The sequence below is a fragment of the Pelodiscus sinensis genome, chromosome 1, assembly GCF_049634645.1.
Source record: "Pelodiscus sinensis isolate JC-2024 chromosome 1, ASM4963464v1, whole genome shotgun sequence".
Lineage (NCBI taxonomy): Eukaryota > Metazoa > Chordata > Testudines > Trionychidae > Pelodiscus > Pelodiscus sinensis.
In genome coordinates, this window is record NC_134711.1 from 166,523,811 (window position 1) to 166,543,505 (window position 19,695).

A 19,695-nucleotide genomic window follows, 5' to 3' on the forward strand; every position below is an offset into this window, starting at 1 on the left:
AGATGGGTTACCAGGAATCATACATGAAAATATGAAATCTTTCCACTCTCAAGTCAGCATATTCACAAAGCACCTATAATTTTGATCCATGCATTTATTGGATAGTGAAAGAGAAAGGAGGGGAATTAGTGTAGATAAATGTTCAAATTAAAAAAAAAATCCTGAAGGAATTAGGACTGGGCTCCTACATCTCACATTCAGAACTGACTAGGACACTTATGACCAGATTTTCAAAGGTGTGCAAAGATCAGATAGATATCTTTGAAGATCTGAGTTGGCAACTGTCTCTTTAGGAGCTTAATTACCTTTGAAAATCTGTGCTTAGATTTCCAAGTCCAATTTTCAAAAATTACTTTAGTCACTCAAGTGCTTTTGAAAATTTTAACTGGGGGCCTAAAGAGACAAAAATAGACAAAAGGCAGGAGATATGGTATTCCTTTTAAAAACGTGTGACATCTATTTTTAACTAAATGTTATATTATTTTTCTCCCAAGGGCAACTGACCCCTCCGTCCCCCTCACTACGCCACTGCCCCCCCCCCCCCGCAGATCTATCATCTTATGCATGTGCAAGATCTGTGAAAGCTGTCCCATGAACCTGCACTTAGTGTCTGTGGCACCTGCTTTTGGGTGGTGTCTCAATGCTGCCACATTCACCTCAAAAGAGGGGGTTTCCAAAATCAGGCCCTTGTTGCAGACTCCTAAGGCATCCACAGATCCAGTCTCCTTTCAATGGGCCCACTTTCCAGGGCTCATTGATCTTGGATCTGGATTCCATCCCCTCTCCAGCCCCCATCAGAACTACTGTGCCCTCCTAACTTAGGAAAAGAATAAATAGGAGGATTGGAAATTAACCCACCCAGTCTCACGTCCCCTAGGCAGGGAATGAGCCATCTACATCAGGCCCCAGCTGGAGTATCATGTCCAGTTCTGGGCACCACATTTCAGAAAATGTGGAGAAACTGGAGAAATTCCAGAGAAGATCAAAACAAATGATGAAAGGTCTAGAGAACATGAGATATGAGGCAAGGCTGAAGAAATTGGCCTTGTTTACCTTGGAAAAGAGAAGACCGAAAAGGGACATGAGAGCAGATTTCAAGTATCTAAAAGAGTATCATAAGGAAGAGGAAGAAAAATTGTTCTGCTTGGCTTCTGAGGTTAGGATGAGAAGCAATGGGCTTAAACTGCAGATATTTAAGATCAGGTTAGACAGACACCTGTCAGGGATAACCTAGGGCAACTCAACTTTGGAAACCCCAGGAGCCACACTGATACTTACAGAACACGCTGAGGGGCTCAATTTAAGTGTGGTTGCATATGCAAGCAAATATATACAAATAGCTTCTCTCACACTGACAGGCATGAATACAAAGATTAAGGCAAGACTACACAACACACAGGCCCCATTTAATTCAGTTCTGCTGATATTAATAAAATGCAATATTTACCCGATTTCTACCCATGTGACAGCACTTTTCATGAGCAATGACAGTCCAAGAATTTAACTACTAAAACACATATCAACAGAAGATCATTACACTGACTACTTTTGTTTTGGCTCCCACTCGTCAGCCACATGTTGATCCCCACAGAAACCCAAACTGCAGCATGGAGTGCAAACAAACTGGCCATGGGCAGCATACCACGTTATTAATAAATATTTTATAAACCTTGACCTTTTCTCTCTGCTGCCATGTCTCCTTTTCTTGCTCCATCATCTCCCCTGGTGCCTGCTGCCCCCCAACTCCTCACCCTCCTCTGCTGTCCTGACTCCTGCCCTTCTCATTGCCCACAGCCCTCCTGTGACCTGCCCCCCTCCACCAGCCTTTCCTCCCTACTGTGCCCACTCCTGCAGTAGCCCCACTCTGATAAGGTGAGTTACCCCTCCTTATCCCCTCTTCTAATACCTCCCTCTACACACCTGCCCTGCCTCTCTCCTCTGGTGCTGGTGCCTCCCCTGCAGGTGTCTGCCCTTCTGCTTCACCCCCAGTATACCCTGGCACCTGCACCTTGCCTTAGTCCTGAATCCTCCTGGTGCTCCCCCTTCCCTCACTACCCCTGTCCCCTTTGCCATCTTTTTCCCTTATGCCCACCCGCTCACCACTCTCTGCCCCATTCCCCTCCTGCCCCTCTGTGCCCTCACACATCTTGCTCCATCTCCACCTTTCTCATGCCCACCCCTTCTTTCAAGCCTTCTCCCAGCACCTCCTCCTCAAGCCCCCAATGCCCTTCCCTTCTCCTCTCCCCACATCACCCTGTCCCCCCTCCCACTGACACCTCCCCTCCTGCCCTTTTCCTCATTGTCTGCACTTGGCCCCCTGGCATGTGTCTCACCTCCAGCCTGCCTCTTGGTGCCTTCCCCTTTCTTCTCCCTCCCCCTCCACACAAGCCTCTTCCTCTCCCACGCCATCCAAGTGCCTGCCCCTCCCATTGCTCCCGCTCCCACTCCCCTATCTTCTGCCTTCTGTGGGGCTGGTCTGCAAACCGTGTGCACCACGGTGGTGAGGCACTTTTCAGTTTTAAAATCCCTGGTGTGACATGACGTCATGTCCGGGTGTCTCCCCGCTCACCTGCGAACGGCACGCACAGCAGGAGCAGCTGGCAGTGTGCGCAGGTAATGGCGGGGGGGAGCTGAGCAAACCCGAGGGAGCCAACTTCCGGGTACAGGGGCACTGGGCCCGAATCGGCTGAATCGGCTTAAGGCCGGCCCTGATGCTAATGAAGAGTGGGATATTTAAATCCCCGCTTCATTTGCAATTTTGGTCATCTACATTTGCATCCCTAGTTCGAACTAGGGTGCAAGTATAGATTTACCCTAACTAGCATAACGGCATTGCTCAAGAGGGGTTTTCTTGCACAAGAAGGGGCAGTGTAGACATCTCCTTTTGGCGCAAGAGCCTCTTCTGCAAAAATGGCAGCTCATTAGGTATGCAAATGAGGGTCGGCAAAATTCCACATTTAGCCTCATTTTCATATTTCCACTGCAAGAAGCCGTGAGTGTAGACTTAGCCTAAGAGAGCACAGTCTCTGATCTTCTCCTCTGAAGTTGATGGTAAAAGTTTCCAGGATCAGGCCACAAAATGCTAATTCTACATGCCCCTTTCCTCTTATGAGACACAAGCTAATCCTTACGTGGCAATCTCATAATTTCCCCCAGTATTTCTGGCTTGTTTTGGAAGTTCAGAGCTTTCATTCTAAGAGTGCATGGTGCCTAGCACCATGATGTCTTATGGTGAGATTTGACCAGGAACTGAAGGCATCCCTGCAGTAACTATTAAAAACTATTAAACCAGAATAGGCTTATAATTTCTTAAATTTAGCTGCAGATTTTTTGGTGTGTTTTGGGCTTGAAGTATCCTGTCTCAGATGTATTGTTTGCTTGGTTTCCTACTTTTTTTTGTTCTTTTAAAGCTGCAGGTATAGGGAGGGTAGCTGACGGAGAAGATTTGGGAAGTGTTAAACTCTTGTCAGACTTGAAAAAAGCTTTTCTTAGTATTAAAATTACTTGTTCCTCTGTCTCTAGAATATACAAAAGAAAAGTTTCAGTCAAGACAGAGTTTTAAAATGACATTAATTGTTTTATAGCTTAGAAGAAGAGATAAGTATTTGCAGAGGCAAAGGAAAAAATTGGCAGGGTCTGATATCAAAAGGTTTTCAGTATTAAGCCTCAAGAGGGGAACACAAATATATATTGCTAGAGCATAGAAGGCACTATTCTGGTTACACATCATTAATCCTGATAAAGACCGACAATATGGAAGGGTTGCAGGCTAGCTGGAATAATGTAAAATTTGTTAGAGTTTCCCTGCAGAAGTAGTTCAGTAGCAGCTTGTGGAATAATACATTTTCCCAGATCACAAGAATCAATCTTCCTTTGTTTACAAAAAGTGACTTTTGGGTGTGTCCTTTCTTTTAAAATTACAGTTGTGGTATAATTTTGTTTAGATAGGTTTTTGATTCCTTCTACCCAAAGTGCAAACATGGGGCAATTGTTAATCCCCATAAGAACAGCAGGAACACAGTAAGAAAATGTACATACACCATTAATATGAATTGTGTAGTATGATAGGAAACTATATACAATCCATATTAATGCTTTCCAGTGTTCCAGTATGCACAGTATGCACACCATTCTACTGCTAGTTCTGACTGCCCTGCATGTGCAGAAGGACTTTGTAGAAAGCAGGTGTTAACATGGCAGAGTAGCCCTTGTATTTCAGCAAACCAAACAGCTGTTTATAACTGTAAAAGCTCTTGATAGCTCTTTACTCCATTGCTCCTTTCTGAGAATAAGTAGGCAATACTCAACTTAAGTTTAGTTTTAAAAAATTGCTGAAGAGTATGTCATTTCATTTTTAACTTTAGCTTTTCCTATTCTATTTTTGTGTTATACATAGAAAGGAATGGGTTAGAACTGAAATTAACCTAAAAGAATGAATTGTGGATGAAGGATTCTACTTAATAATTGTACACAGTTGAGTCAATAAATGGCCTCTAAGTGTGTCTTTGTCCTACAAGAGACCGATATAACCTGACTTAACTGCATTCTGACTAAAAGCCTTTAATAACTGCATTTTTCTAGTTACATGTATGTCCCCATCAGATCCTGAAATAAACTCCATATAAATATATTTTTTTAAATACTAGCCCTGCCTCTAAAATATATGGGTCATATTCTGTTCTTTAACAATTCATAGAAAAAGGGGAGTGATGTTGCAGGAAAAGAGATAAATATGAGGACAGAAAAATGTGTAATTTTAATGGCACGTACAAGAACCAAATTCTTATGCCATTTCTGAATTTGGCCCATTGTCTACATCTTGCAGGTGATATTAGCAAGTCCCTATTATGGGCCATGTGTCGTTTTTAATTTCTGTTTTTCAATAGATTTTTTACATCAGGTCAAAATGGGGAAACACACAATGGCTGTGTCTACATTGGCACCCCTTTCCGGAAAAGGGATGCTAATGTAGTCTTTGGAATAGGCAAATCCGCGGGGGATTTAAATTTCCCCCGCGGCATTTGCATTAACATGGCTGCCGCTTTTTTCCGGCTTGGGGAAAAGCCAGAGAAAAGCGCCAGTCTAGACATTATTCTGCGGAAAATAAAGCCTTTTCCGGAGGATTTCTTATTCCTACTTTCAAGTAGGCTTTCAAGTAGGAATAAGAAATCCTCCGTAAAAGGCTTTATTTTCTGGAGAATAACGTCCAGACTGGTGCTTTTCTCCGACTTTTCCCCAAGCCGGAAAAAAGCGGCAGCCATGTTAATGCAAATGCCGCGGGGGATATTTAAATCCCCCGCGGATTTGCCTATTCCAAAGTCTACATTAGCATCCCTTTTCCAGAAAGGGGTGCCAATGTAGACACAGCCAACAAGAGGAAATGTAGCTATTAAAGGTTTTTATTCACACAATCTTTATGCCAGTTATGTTTATGTCTTATAGACAAAACAAACAAAACCAAAAACACCAAATGGTCATTTATTGACTGAAAAGTGTGTGATCGTAAATATAAACCTTAGGGAATAATTCTTTTCTTAAACTATGTTCGTTGGTGATTTTCTTTTTTCTATCAGAAGGCCTTTTCTACACTGGGGTTGCTAGGTAGCGTATGTGTATCTGTACTTTGCAATCAAAAGCAGGCTGTGTCCACGCTGCAGTGTGTAGTTACTAGCTACCGTGAAAGACTCCGGCAAGAGGAGGCAGTTGGAAAAGGCTCTGTCATAGCATTTCTTTATAATCTTTCCCTCGCCTTCCACCCACATCATAGCCTTTGACCACTAAGTCCAAGGAAAGAGTCAGGCAGCTTCCTGAAGTGGGGAAAGACTTCAGCTGCCACAAATTTTACCCTCTGGCTTTTTCTGATAATGGAGCCTTTCCCTGGACAGGGGGAAAACTCTGGCAGTGGGAATCAGCATGTTACTAAATTGCTAAAGATAGTACTGTCAATGGGGAAAGCACTGCTTGGGCATGTAGAGGGTTGTGTAGGATATTCAGCCTAAGGTTCTGGTCTACATTTACTCTACTCTTATAAACAACATGTCACCGTCTACATGGCTATATATATCTATGTTTGCTAGATATGTACTTCCTGTATCCTACATGATGTCTTTATTTACATATATTTTGAGATGACAAGCAGAGCAACATGATTCTGCTGCTCCTGTATTTAGAAAGAGGGAGTCTTGCAGTGTGGACGGAAATGGTTACAAATGTCTTTTATTGCAGGGGGTACAAAAAGAGTGTTTGAAGCAGGGTAACAGATTTAAATAACTTTCTTGCTTTTCAATTTGAAATTAATCGCTGACATACTTTGGGGGAAAAGTACATTCAATACAGTAGAATTTTGTAAATATAGTGTTTATATTAAAAGATCATTTTTCCATTGAACTGTTGCAGAAGCATAAGTACAGTTCTTTGAAAAATTGAAATTACCTGGTATAATGCTTTTAAATATTTAGGACTCAGTCATGGTCTTTGATATGCAGGTGCACACTGCGGCCTATCGAGGTAAAACACCAGCCACCTGCGTAACTACATGTGTTGGTTTTTTTAAATTGTTTTTTAAAGCAGACTCACAATGATTTATGTTTATGCACAATATCAGAGGAAAGGATCAAGACATTAATTGCAGACTCCTTACCAATCTTTTGTATGGGATTATCTACACACAGAGCTATTCAGAAATAGCTAATCCTGTATAATTCTCTTCCTCCACATGTGAATGCTCTTCTTTTTCCAGAGTAAGAGCACCTTGATCCTTCTGGCTGCGTCTAGACTGGCATGATTTTCTGCAAATACTTTTAACGGAAAAGTTTTTCTGTTAAAAGTATTTGCGCAAGAGAGCATCTATACTGGCATGTGCCTTTGTGCAAAATATTTGCTTTTGCACAAAAGCATCAGTGCCAGTGTAGACGCTCTCTTGTGCAAGAAAGCTCTGATGGTCATTTTAGCCATCGGGCTTTCTTGCGCAAGAAATTAACTTTGCTGTCTACACTGGCCCTCTTGCGCAAGAATACTTGCGCAAGCGGGCTTATCCCTGAGCGGGAGCGTCAGAGTATTTGCGCAAGAACCACTGATTTTGTACAGTACAAAGTCAGTGTTCTTGTGCAAATACTCGCAGCCAGTGTAGACAGGCAGCAAGATTTTGCGCAAAATCTTGCCAGTCTAGATGCACTCTCTATGTTTAATCCAAGTGGTGGATACACAATCCAAGTGAGTTATTGTAAAGAACAAGGTACTGTAGTTTGGTTAAGCTAAATAATCCAGGTGGGTAACATAAAAAGGGACAAATGGTACCCTTATCCTGGAATACAAATGTTCAGACATAGAGCTAATAAAGTTTAGCTGTTCCTGAAGAACTGTGCATGTTGGTACTAAATATCTAGGCTCATGATTCTCAGGTGATGTAAAACAGTGTAGCTCTATTGATTTAAGTTCATGCTTAAGTGCTTGGTTTAGTCTGTGCCTAGAATTGCTTATTTGACTAAGCAACTTGTTTTCCTTTATTGTGTTGGAGTTAGACTTTTAGCTTCTCCTTTCTCTCTTTTTAAAGTTTCATTAATTAATGTGACATTATTACAAATAATGAAGTTATAAAATTTTAGTTGAACAGACTTTAGATATGGAGTTAGATTTCAGGGCAGGAAAGGTGCAGAGAAAGAGAATGGACAATTTCATCACCTGGAAATCATTTATTTTGTTCATGAAAACTACAGTGAGGCTGATTTACTTTCTGGTTAAGCATCACATAGAGCTTCATGTTCAAATGTTCCCTTTTTGTTGTATTTTGTATAATTGGCCTTAATTATTAGCCATTTTAAAGTTAATGAAATGTTACTGAGCTATAGAAAAACTTGGTCCTTTTCCAAGGCCTGATCTCAAGCCTATTGGAGGATAGTGGAGGAGATACCTTTAAAGTGTTTGACTTCTTGGACTTCTGAAAGCATCTGTCTCCTTTTGTCACCATTTTTGATTGCAGAAACATATATTCTTCACCAAAACTGTAATTTTATTTTGCTCAGATATGAAATAAAATGTGTTGCATTTCAATGGGAAGAATTGCTATTTTCTAAGAAAGCTTAAGACTCACTTGTAAAATACCAAAGCTGAAAAGAGTATAAGATGGCAACTCAGGTTTTGTTATAATTATGATATGTACAGTTTTATCCTCCAGAATGTAATATCTACTTATAGAAAATATTCTTGTAAGTAAAATAAAGATAATTGAATGTCGGTAATGACATGTTTCATTACTTTAGTTCTAATTTCCAAATGCCAAAAAAGTTCTTCTTGGCAGGGAATTTTTACACACAGTATTTATCATAATGTGAAAAAGATTTCAAGTTTTAACAATTTTTTCCCTGTTAAACAGGTTACAAGGAAGATGTCTTTTTCCCAGCAATTAAAACCCAATTCAGAAAAAAAAACCTTAAACATATTAACCTTAATTTCTTTGGTGGTTGTGACCTAATAGACCTATTTAGGTTCTTTGTTATTGCTTCTAATAAGAACAACATAAGAACAGCCATGCTGGGTCATATGAAAAGTCCATTTTCCCAGCATCCTGTCTTCTGTTAGTAGCTAATGCCAGGTCCCCCAGAGGGAAATAACAGAACAGGTAATCATCAGTTGATCCATCACCTGTTGCCCATTTCCAGCTTCTAACGTAGAGACTAGGACCACCATTTCTACCCATAATAATAAGTATTGATGGACCTATCCTCCATGAATTTATCTAGTTCTTTTTGAACCCTGTTAAAGTCCTCATCTTTACAACATCCTATGGAAAGGAGTTTCACGGGTTGTGCATTTTGTGAAAAAGAATTTCTTCTATTTTAAAAAATCTGCTAATTTCATGTGGTGACCTTAGTTCTTGTGTTATGGGAACAAGTAAATAGCTTTTTCTTATTTACTTTCACCCCAACAGCCATGTTTTGCACACTTCTATCATAGCCCTCCCTCCCCCCCACACACACACTTAATCTTGTCCTTTTCTAAGATGAAATGTCCAAGTTTTATTAATCTCTAATTGTGGCAGCCTTTCAATACCAGTAATAATTTTTGTTGTCCTTTTCTGAACTTTTTCCAATGTTAATATATCTTTCTTGAGATAAGGTGACTGCATATGTATGAAGTATTCAAGATGGGGCCATATAATGGTTTTATAGATGCAATAAGATATTCTCTGAGGAATATGACTAGTTACCTCTCTCCATTTCGAAAACTGACCATCTATTTCTACCCTTTGTTTACTAGTTATCAGTCCATGAGAGGACCTTTCCTTCTATCCCATGACAGCTCACTCTGCTTAAGAGTCTTTGGTGAGGGATATCGCTTTCTGGAAATCTAAGTATACTATAGCTACTGGATTCCCTTTGTCCACATGCTTGTTGACCCTCTCAGAGAATTCTAGTAGATTGGTGAGGCATGACTTTCCTTTACAGAAACCATGTTGATTTTTCCCCAGCAAATTATGTTCAGCTATGTGTCTGACAATTCTAGTTTATTATAGTTTCAACTAATTTGCCTAGTACTGAAGTTAGACTAATTAGCCTGTAATTTCCAGGATCAACTATAAAGCCCCCTTTTAAAAAAAATGGTGTCACATTAGCTATCTTCCAGTCATGTGCTACAGGAGAAGATATAAAAGGTAAGTTATAAACCACAGTTAGTAGTTCCACAATTTCACTTTTGATTTTTTTCAGACTGTTGTGTGAATGCCATCTGGTCCTGGTGACTTGTTCCTGTTAAGTTTATCAATTTATTCCAAAACCTTCTCTAATGACACCTCAATCTGGGACAGTTCCTCAGATTTGTCACTTAAAAAGAATGACTCAGGTTTAGGAATCTCCCTTGCTTCTTCAGTTGTGAAAACCAATGCAGAGTTCATTTAGTATCTCCACAAAGACTTTATTGTCTTCGAGTGCTTCTTTAGCATCTTTGTTACCCAGTGGCCTCACTGGTTGTTTAGCAGCCTTCCTGCTTCTGATGTACAACAGAAATTTTTACTATTACTTTTTGAGCTGTTACTTTTTACTTGTTGGGTAGCTGGATGTACAATGACAGTTTTTGTCTTCAAATCATTTTATAATACATTAACTAAATAATAATTTTAAAATCACTTATTCATATCTCCTATTTGCTTGTTGGAACCCCTATGGTTATACTCAGGGGATTTTTTTTCCAGTATAAAAAAACTTGAATAGGTATCAACACTTGTAATGTACTTATCTAGTCAAGCCAAATTTGTCCATACTTTTTATTATATCTGATTATCCAAATGACAACAAGAAGTCTTGTCCAAGAAGGGCATGCTAGAGGGGAGGGAAATCATGTGGACAAATCTCTGCAATATTTCCGTATTACCATGTATCATTCTCATATAACTTTGTATTAAGAGAAACTTTATACAGATAGACCTTGTATAGATCTTTGCTTCTTATAGACCATAGAAACTTTGTATTAAGCCCTTTATGTTATAGGCCTTAGGAATAGGAAAATGTATTTTTCTAGGAGTAGAATAGATCTCTTACCTTTCATTGATTGTCCTGTTGAAATGAATGAGGTGTGAATGGAGAAGCCTTGAGAGGTGAGCACCTCAAGCAGCATTTGCAAGGGTGGAGAGGGACTGGGAGCCAGATCCAAAGACAACAAGACTTGTGAAGTGAGTTCATTGAAAACAAGATTAGACATATAGATGGCCTTGGGAATCAAGATGCCAGTGCCTGCCCTTGGAAGGACCCTCTTTGAAACAGCATTTAAAAAGGCCAGGTAATGACTAACTGGCTGAATGAGAGGGATAAATATGAAGCATCTTGCAGAGGGACCCCGGGTTTTTGTCTTGTCAATATGGGTATGTCTACACTACAAAGTTAGTTCGAACTAACGGATGTTAGTTCGAACTAACTTTCATAGGCGCTACACTAGCGCTCCGTTAGTTCGAACTTAATTCGAACTAATGGAGCGCTTAGTTTGAATTAGGTAATCCTCATTCCACGAGGATTAAGCCTAGTTCGAATTTACTAGTTCGAATTAAGGGCTGTGTAGACCCTTAATTTGAACTAGTGGGAGGCTAGCCCTCCCCAGGTTTCCCTGGTGGCCACTCTGGCCAACACCAGGGAAACTCGTCTGCCCCCCTCCTGGCCCCGGACCCCTTAAAGGGGCACGGGCTGGCTACGGTGCCCGTGCCAGGTGCAAGCCTGCCAGAACCCAGCCATCAGACCCTGCACCTGTCACGGATCGAGCCAGCCACCCTATGCCCCCCAGCCCTCCCCCTCTTCCTGGGACCAGGCTGGCGATTCCCGGGAGCTTGCCCGGGACGGCAAGAGGCGGGCACCCGCCTGGGCTAGTGCGGACATCGTGGACCTTGTCCATGATCTCCGCACTAGGCACAGGAAAGTGGCCAGCTAGGGCAGAAGAGCTGCCAGCCTGGCCACCCAGGAGCAGGTGTGCATGAAAATCAAGGGGGTCCACTGAGACCCCTGACCCTGAGCCCTGAGCTTACAATGGCCGTCCTGGGTCAGACCAAAGGTCCATCTAGCCCAATAGCCTGTCTGCCAACAGTGGCCAACCCTAGGGACCCTGGAGGGGATGGACCGAAGACAGTGACCAAGCCATTTGTTGCGTGCCATCCCTCTCCAGCCTTCCACAAACGTTGGGCAGGGACACCACTCCTACCCTCTGGCTAATACCACTCCATGGACCCAACCTCCATCACTTGATCTCACGTCCCTTTAAACTCTGTTCTAGTTGTAGCCTTCACAGCCTCCTGCAGCAAGGAGTTCCACAGGTTGACTATTTGCTCTGTGAAGAACAACTTTCTGTTACTCGTTTGAAGCCTGCTACCCATTCATTTCCTTTGGTGTCCTCTAGTCCTTCTTTATGGGAACTAATGAAGAACTTTTCTGTATGCAACCTCTCCACCCAACTCCTGCTTTTAGAGACCTCTATCCTGTCCTCCCTCCGTCTCCTCTTTTCTAAGCTGAGAAGTCCCAGTCTCTTTAGCCTCTCTTCATGTGGGACCTGTTCCCAACCCCTGATCACTGTAGTTGCCCTCCCCTCTCCCACTCTCTCTCTCTTCCCCTCTTCCACCTCCTTTTCCCAGTCTCCCCCAGTTTTGTTCAATAAAGACAGATTCCATTTTTGAACACAATTGTCCTTTATTTTGTACATCAAGAAAAGGGGCTAGGTAAGGGTACGTGGAAGGAGGTGAGGGAGGAATGGGGTACGAGCCCCTGATGGGGAGGACTGGGCTGGCTCTGTGGGCTTCTGGGGGTGGAAGCTCCCCTGCAGCCCCCCAATTACCCTCTCTCCCCAGATGGCAGCCTGCGGCAAGTGCAGCTGGGCTGATGGCCGAGTGGTGTGATGTGCCCAGAGTGGGTACTCCGGGCACTCCAAGCCAGGACTGGTTTGCAAGCAGGGCACCCCTGAGAGCTGTCTGTCTGGGGTGGGGGTCAGGACCCTTTAAGCGCAGCCCTCGGCTAGCCTGAGACAGCATCTCCACACTCTAAGTCCTCCTCTGATGCCCTGCCGGCACTGCTTCCGGCCATCCTTAAGCCCGGTTCAGGGTCCACTTAATGTGGACATGCTAGTTCGAATTAGCAAAACGCTAATTCAAACTAGTTTTTAGTTCTAGACACGTTAGTTCGAATTAGCTTAGTTCGAATTAACTAATTCGAACTAAGTTAGTTCGAATTAGCGCTGTTGTGTAGACGTAACCTATGGGAGCATGGATCCGGTTCGGCAGAAGCCCAGCTCCACCCCTCCCCATCTAACTCATCTGGCCAGTGTAGTTAGGGGGAGCAACTATTGGTAACAAGAAGACAGAGCGTACATGTGTGTGTGTGAGAGTGCATCAATGTAATGTATCATATGCATATGATAAAGTGTTGATTGATCTATGTATGTTCAATAAATGTGGCGTGTTGCCTTATCCCCCTGGAAAAGATCCAGGGTGCTTCTTTTAAGCACAACAATCAGCTATCTTCAAGAATGTGAAAACAGAGAGATTTTAATGTTCGAGCATAGAACATATTGGCTGTGTCTACACTGGCAAGTTATTCCGGAAAATCAGCCGCTTTTCCGGAAAAACTTGCCAGCTGTCTACACTGGCTGCTTGAATTTCTGGAAAAGCACTGACCATCTCACATAAAATCATCAGTGCTTTTCCGGAAAATTTATGCTGCTCCCGTTCGGGCAAAGTCTTTTTCCGGAAAACTGTTCTGGAAAAGGGCCAGTGTAGACAGCACAGTAGTGTTTTCCGCAAAAAAGCCCCGATCGCGAAAATGACGATTGGGGCTTTTTTCCGGAAAAGCGCGTCTAGATTGGCCACGGACGCTTTTCCGGAAAAAGTGCTTTTCCGGAAAAGCATCCTGCCAATCTAGATGCGCTTCTCCGAAAATGCTTTTAAGGGAAAACTTTTCCGTTAAAAGCATTTCCGGAAAATCATGCCAGTGTAGACATAATTTAGAAAATGTAGAGGTAAAGCATCTGACATTGTTCAGGTTATTTGGAAAACACTTTTTTTTGCAGATTGTTCTGGTACACTGCATCAAGTTTAAAAAATGGACACGCTGGGCTTTTCCTTAAGTTATGGAATATTTCATACACTAATTTGTCTGTAGAGCCATTTATGATTCTGTGTCTTATGTTCTGAAGATATCATGCTTCAGTGCACTATCAAAGTTCAGCAAGGATTTTTTTTTAAACATGGATGTATTCTGTTTTCCTCCTTCATCAGAGATGGTGACCATTGGCAGAGATGGGAAGAGCCAGTGTTCTAAGGTGGTACTACGACGTCTCTTTATCAAGTGCTTGGCTGTCTGCTTCTTGTTCACTTGCTTACAATCTAATGACCGTATTCAGGAGTGTGAAGTAATTTTCTATCAGATTACATTAACAGAGACTCCCACCTCTCCTTCCCCCCCCCCCTCCCCTCCCACACACATACTTTCTCCTACAGCAATGTACAGTTTCCTTGCTGAGTATATAGTAGAATAATGGAATACTAGGGTTGGAAGTGATCTTGGAAGGCTGTGCTCAGAGCAGAACCAACTCCAACTAAATCATCCCAGCCAGAACTGGCCTTGAAAACATCTATCATCTCCCTAGCCAATATATTGAAGACTTCACCACCCTTCTAGTGACATAGTTTTTCCTAATATCCAACCTAGAATGCCCGCACTGCAATTTGAGGCCATTTCTTCTTATTCTGTCATCTGCTACAACTGAGAATAGCCTAGCTCCATCCTCTTTGGATCCTACCCCAGTTCAGGTAGCTGAAGACTTCAGTCAAATCCTCCCTCCCATCACTCTTCTCTTCTACAGACTAAATAAGCCCAGTTCCCTCAACTTCTTCTCATAAGTAATGCATCCCAGCCCCCTAATCATTTTTGTTGCCCTCCACTAGACTCTCTCCAATTTGTCTTTGCTTTCACAACATCCTCTGGCAAAGAGTTCCACAGGTTGACTCTGGATGGTGTGAAAAAACCTCTTCCTTTAATTTGTTTTAAACTTTCTGTCTATTCATTTCATTTAGTGAAATTCAATGCATTCTGTTGTAAGGTACTGGAAAGCTGTGTCCTAGTTACTTAAAACCATTGCAAAATGTTACACTTTTCTAGTATAACAACATCTTTGTTACCAAAAGAATTTTATACACAATGTACTTTACTTATTATTGTACACTTGAGTCATTTTTAGGAGAGTGTTTATTAGGTTACATGTTATTTACAACTTGCATATAATAAATATCAGCCATCAGAATGAACCTCATTTTCTTCTTTCTTCATTGTATAGGAGTGGGCAAGCAAATGTGCTTAATTGTGTTTTCATCTGAGCTACTAGAAACTGCGCCAGATTGTTAGACATGGAAGACTGCTTAATATCAGTTTTGTCCCCAACAGGGGTCTCTAAAGACCTGGTTGCCAGGAAACACAGAGCCAAAGGTACCTCTACAGACAGTAACAGTGGATGGTTGTTTTCTGTGGAATTCTCCAGATCTTTAATTGCTCAGAGAAGTCAGTGATAGTCTGCTTATCTATTCTCATCTATGCATAGTTGCTTGTTTTTTTCACCCTTTTTATTCTTTCAGCTTCATGAAGCATTTGTACTGCTCTACTGGGCACTTGATAATCAATTCTCTTATTTCTATTGTCCTGCAATAATTTATGCAGTGTATCCAATTAATATGCAGCCTATTAAAATCTCCTAAAGTGAAACTGTTTCACTTACTTTGAACTTTTATTTGAAATCCCAAGCTCATTTAAAATTGAATGAATCATTCCTCCTTGATCAACTGTAGATTCTTGTTGAAATTTGAATATTGTATATTGGAGCCATCCACAGATTTTTTTTGACAGCTTGAGTACATTTCCAGATGGTGTGTAATCACCATTCCTTTTAAAATCTGTTTTTATAATGGTGATAATTAAGAATTATTTTCTGGGCCTGAATAGACGATAGACACAAATTGCAAATTGGTCAAGAAAGTAGTTGGCAACAAAGGTGTGAGCTAAAATCTATTTTAGTAGGACCGGAACAGAGTCATATGCTACCTGTAGCAGAAACAGAAACATGCTAATTAGCTGCTTTTGGGAGCAGAATAACTCTGATTTAGATGTTTCACTGATATATGAGCAAAAACATTATTTGGTGGTCTGGTAAAACATTCATCAAATAAAGTTCAGCATCTGTGAAATGCTATTTTCACCAGTAAAATGACTCTTTGCATAATGTTGAGTGCTATACAGGCAATTTTTTTTCTCAAAATAGCAAAAAGCAATAGTCAAAGCCTTTTGGAGATGTAATTAATGTTAGCACGATTCATTTACAAGAAAAGTGCTTGAACATTCTTGGGTTTTCCCAGGCTTTCTAAATATTGATACCAACCATCATGTTTATTCAATCAGACTCATAACTATTAATTATAGAGATGCAATTAATCTTTGTACTTAATTGTACAATATTATTTACAGGTACTCAATGAATTAAAGTACTTAGCTATTTGCATACAAAAAAAGTGTTTTAAGAAAATAACCACTCCAAATTATAGCTGTCCACTTCATCTGAAACTATCATGATTTTGCAACATGGTATCCATTCTAAATTTATTCTGTTTGGGTATGTCTACACTACCCTGCTAGTTCGAACTAGCGGGGTAATGTAGGCATACCGTACTTGCAAATGAAGCCTGAGATTTGAATTTCCCAGGCTTCATTTGCATAAACTGGGCACCGCCATTTTTAAATCCCTGCTCATTCGAACCCCGTGCCGCACGGCTACACGCAGCACGAACTAAGTAGTTCGGACTAGGCTTCCTAGTCCGAACTACCATTACTCCTCATTCCACGAGGTGCCCGGCGAGATGCAAATGAAGCCCGGGAAATTCAAATCCCGGGCTTCATTTGCAACTCCGGTTGCCTACATTACCACCCTAGTTCGAACTAGGGTGGTAGTTTAGACGTACCCATTGATTCTTTATGTTTAAAAGTAGCAAAATTCAGCCCTCCGCTCACATAGTATCTTTTGTGGGAGGATATCACATAGATTTTTCTGAAGTTATTTCATGACTTCATACACACATAATTTACCTGGTGAGGGAAAAAAACCCATACATATTTGTGACTTCCCTTCCCTTGTCTGATTTATTAAACGCCTCCAGCCCTTCAAGTTTTGGCCTTCTATCTACTGTGTGAGACAAAAACATAATACAGAACAGAAACAGGCAAATGAGGACATAAACAACCGCAAGCATAGATAAAATGTTCATGCAAGAAAACACAATCTCACTAAAGGTTCAGCATAAATTAACGTAGTCGCAGGGTACCACTAGAGCCCAAACTATAGCAGTCAGTTAATATCTAAGATTGTCCTTCATGGGCAATTGTGCTATGTTCAGTTTCAAGGTGTGACTATCTTATACCTCTTGAATTTTACTCTTAAATACATTTTTAAGGAGAAAGTTTTCTGCTTGTTGAGAAATGAATAGTATAGCATGGACACATAGGGAGTGTCTAGACTACTGAGTTTTGTCCACAAAAGTGGACTTTTGTCGACAAAACTATACCAGCGTCTACACTACCGCTGAGTTCTGTCGACATAACGTCGACAGAACTCAGCAGTTTTGTTGACACTGGTATACCTCATTTTACGAGGCATAACACCTTCTGTCGACAGAGTTCTGTCGACAGAAGGTGTTATTGCCTGTAGGGTTGTGTCTAGACTACAGGGTTCGGTCGACAAAGCAGCTTGCTTTGTCGACAGAACTCAATGTGTCTGGACGCTCTTTGTCGACAGAAGTTTTGTCGACAGATACTGTCGACAAAACTTCTGTCGACAAAACCCGGTAGTCTAGACGTACCCATTGTAGGGAAAAAGAAAAAGCAAGAGAACATATGAATAATATTCCAAAAAGCTAAGCCAGGAGGTTTTTGTGTTTGTTTGTTTAGGTTGCAAAGTCAAGCACTCAGAAGCTAGGAAATGCCAGAACTGACATTGCCTTTACAAGCATAATCCAGCTTTCTTGTGTATATGCATTATGATACAGTCTTTAATTACATGATTCAGCACTATTTTCCCCCTCAGAATCCCAGCTTCTCTCAGACCACTTTCCTTAACTGTCAGATGGTTCTGAATAAATGCTGTTTCCTCCCAAAGTGAATATCAGTTCAAGAGTGGTTGCCCTGATCCCAGTTTATAGTTTATCACTGTGTTAAACTGGTAATTGCCTGAGCTTCTTTGATGTTAAAAGTGTTATATAAAAGGAAGTACTGCAAGGAATGTTATCTCTCTCAAAGGCTTTCTCTGGCATCTATCACCTCCCAGGTTAAGAAATTGTCATAACCAGGTGTCTCTATTCATAGAATCTTCAGCTCAGCATTCTCCCTCCCTTGGAAGGTGGGAGTATACTGACTGATGTAAATAAACCTGACATATAAAAAAAGTTCTCTAAATATTTACATTTACATGTAGTATACATATAAACATAGTATTAGCCTGTGTCATAATGTACTATACAACTGTCGTTTGAGATAAGGAGACAGCAGAAAAGGGATTATTAAAAAAAGGAGGTAAAGAGAGGACATTATTGTTTTGTGTCTCCTTATTTAAAAGGAATGATGTTTAATACTCTTTTGCATGCAGTGCGTATATATGTTGACATATTGAAATTAGTCTATAGTAATTTTTTTGAGTACTATGCAGACATGGAATATAAAGTATAATTAGTTAAGGCACAGCAAAGTTTTCATATCTCTTTATAATTAGATTTGGGGTGGAGAATAAGTGTCAATAATGTTATGCGATGATCATAGTTGTCATGTCATCGATTGGACAATCAGCTACACCCCTCTCTACTAAGCACCAACAAATACACCACGTCAGAGTATTTGTGCGGGTTAACACCCCTTAGTTCATTTGCAACTGAAAAGAATACAGCACAACTATCTGGGACCCACTGACCCTTCCGAATGGCCCCCCTGTGAGGTCTTTGGTTTGCGTTGGGTTGCCACCTCCCATGAATGATCACTCCAGGTTCTGTTCCCAAAATGAGCATACCTCGCACGCGTGGAGTAGCAGCGGGTGTTAGGGGGACCCAGGCCCTCCCTCGCTCCAGACCCCGGCCCAGGGCCCTAAGAGCAGGGAAGCGATCCTTTGCTTGGTTGGTGGGGCTGCAGCTGAGGGGTTGTTGGAGTGGAGTCCAGATTACTCCTTCCCTGGGCCGCTTCCTATCACCCACAAAGTCCTCACCATCTTGTCCACTGTTCAACGACGAAGCGTCCACTCCCCAATGCTTCTCTTGGGCATCTCAGGGCTGGTGCAAAGTCCGCACATCATGGCTGCCATCCCTGGGATCTCCCTTGGTTCGGGGCACCGCTCTGTGTGTCTCCCACCCTCCAGGGTTAGGCAAGATTAGCCGGCTGGTCCTCCTCTGCTCTGTGCTGCCTCTCCACCCTGCTCCATGAATGGCTGCCTCCCCACCTCCTGAGATGCTGGCCGATGCCATATAAGCATCTCTGCTGGATGGATGTCCATGCCAGGCAGCACTTCCAGCGTGCCACCCCCACTCCCTTTGACCTGTACTGCTTCCCTGACACCTGTGCAGCCCGTGGCCTGGGTGCACACTCTGCGGCACTGCAGAGGCGGGGCCTTTTCGCCCCAGAATGCTACCCCTTCTGCCCTCTGCAGTGCAGGGGATGAGCGCCACATCACCGCGGGGCACATTCACCCCATCCCAAATGTCATGGACCATTTTTTTTGCTACTGAAGATTATCGGAGCTGTGATTAATTTTCAGTTTTTTCTGTAGCTTCGTATTTTTTTTCTCTTTATGATTAGTGAATTCTTTTAACCCTTAGGGTGGGCAGTGAGAAAAAGAAATCAAATGAATTAAAAAATCCCAACCCTGCAATGGTTTTGGAACTCTGGGGAGCTTTGCAGAGCTCTGTCTACTCATCTATAGGAATTCATGGCCTAACACAGTGCTTCATTTAGATCTGAACACATACTCAAGTCTTAAAATATATATATAATATAACTTGATAGAATAAGACACATAATTTTAGCATATCTGGCATTAAAAATCACTATAATTGAGTAATCAAAAACATATTCCATGCACATTAGTCTTTACTACAGCTGCACATATGACCTAACGCAAAGTCAAAACAAAAATTGTAAATTATTGTGCACCAGCATT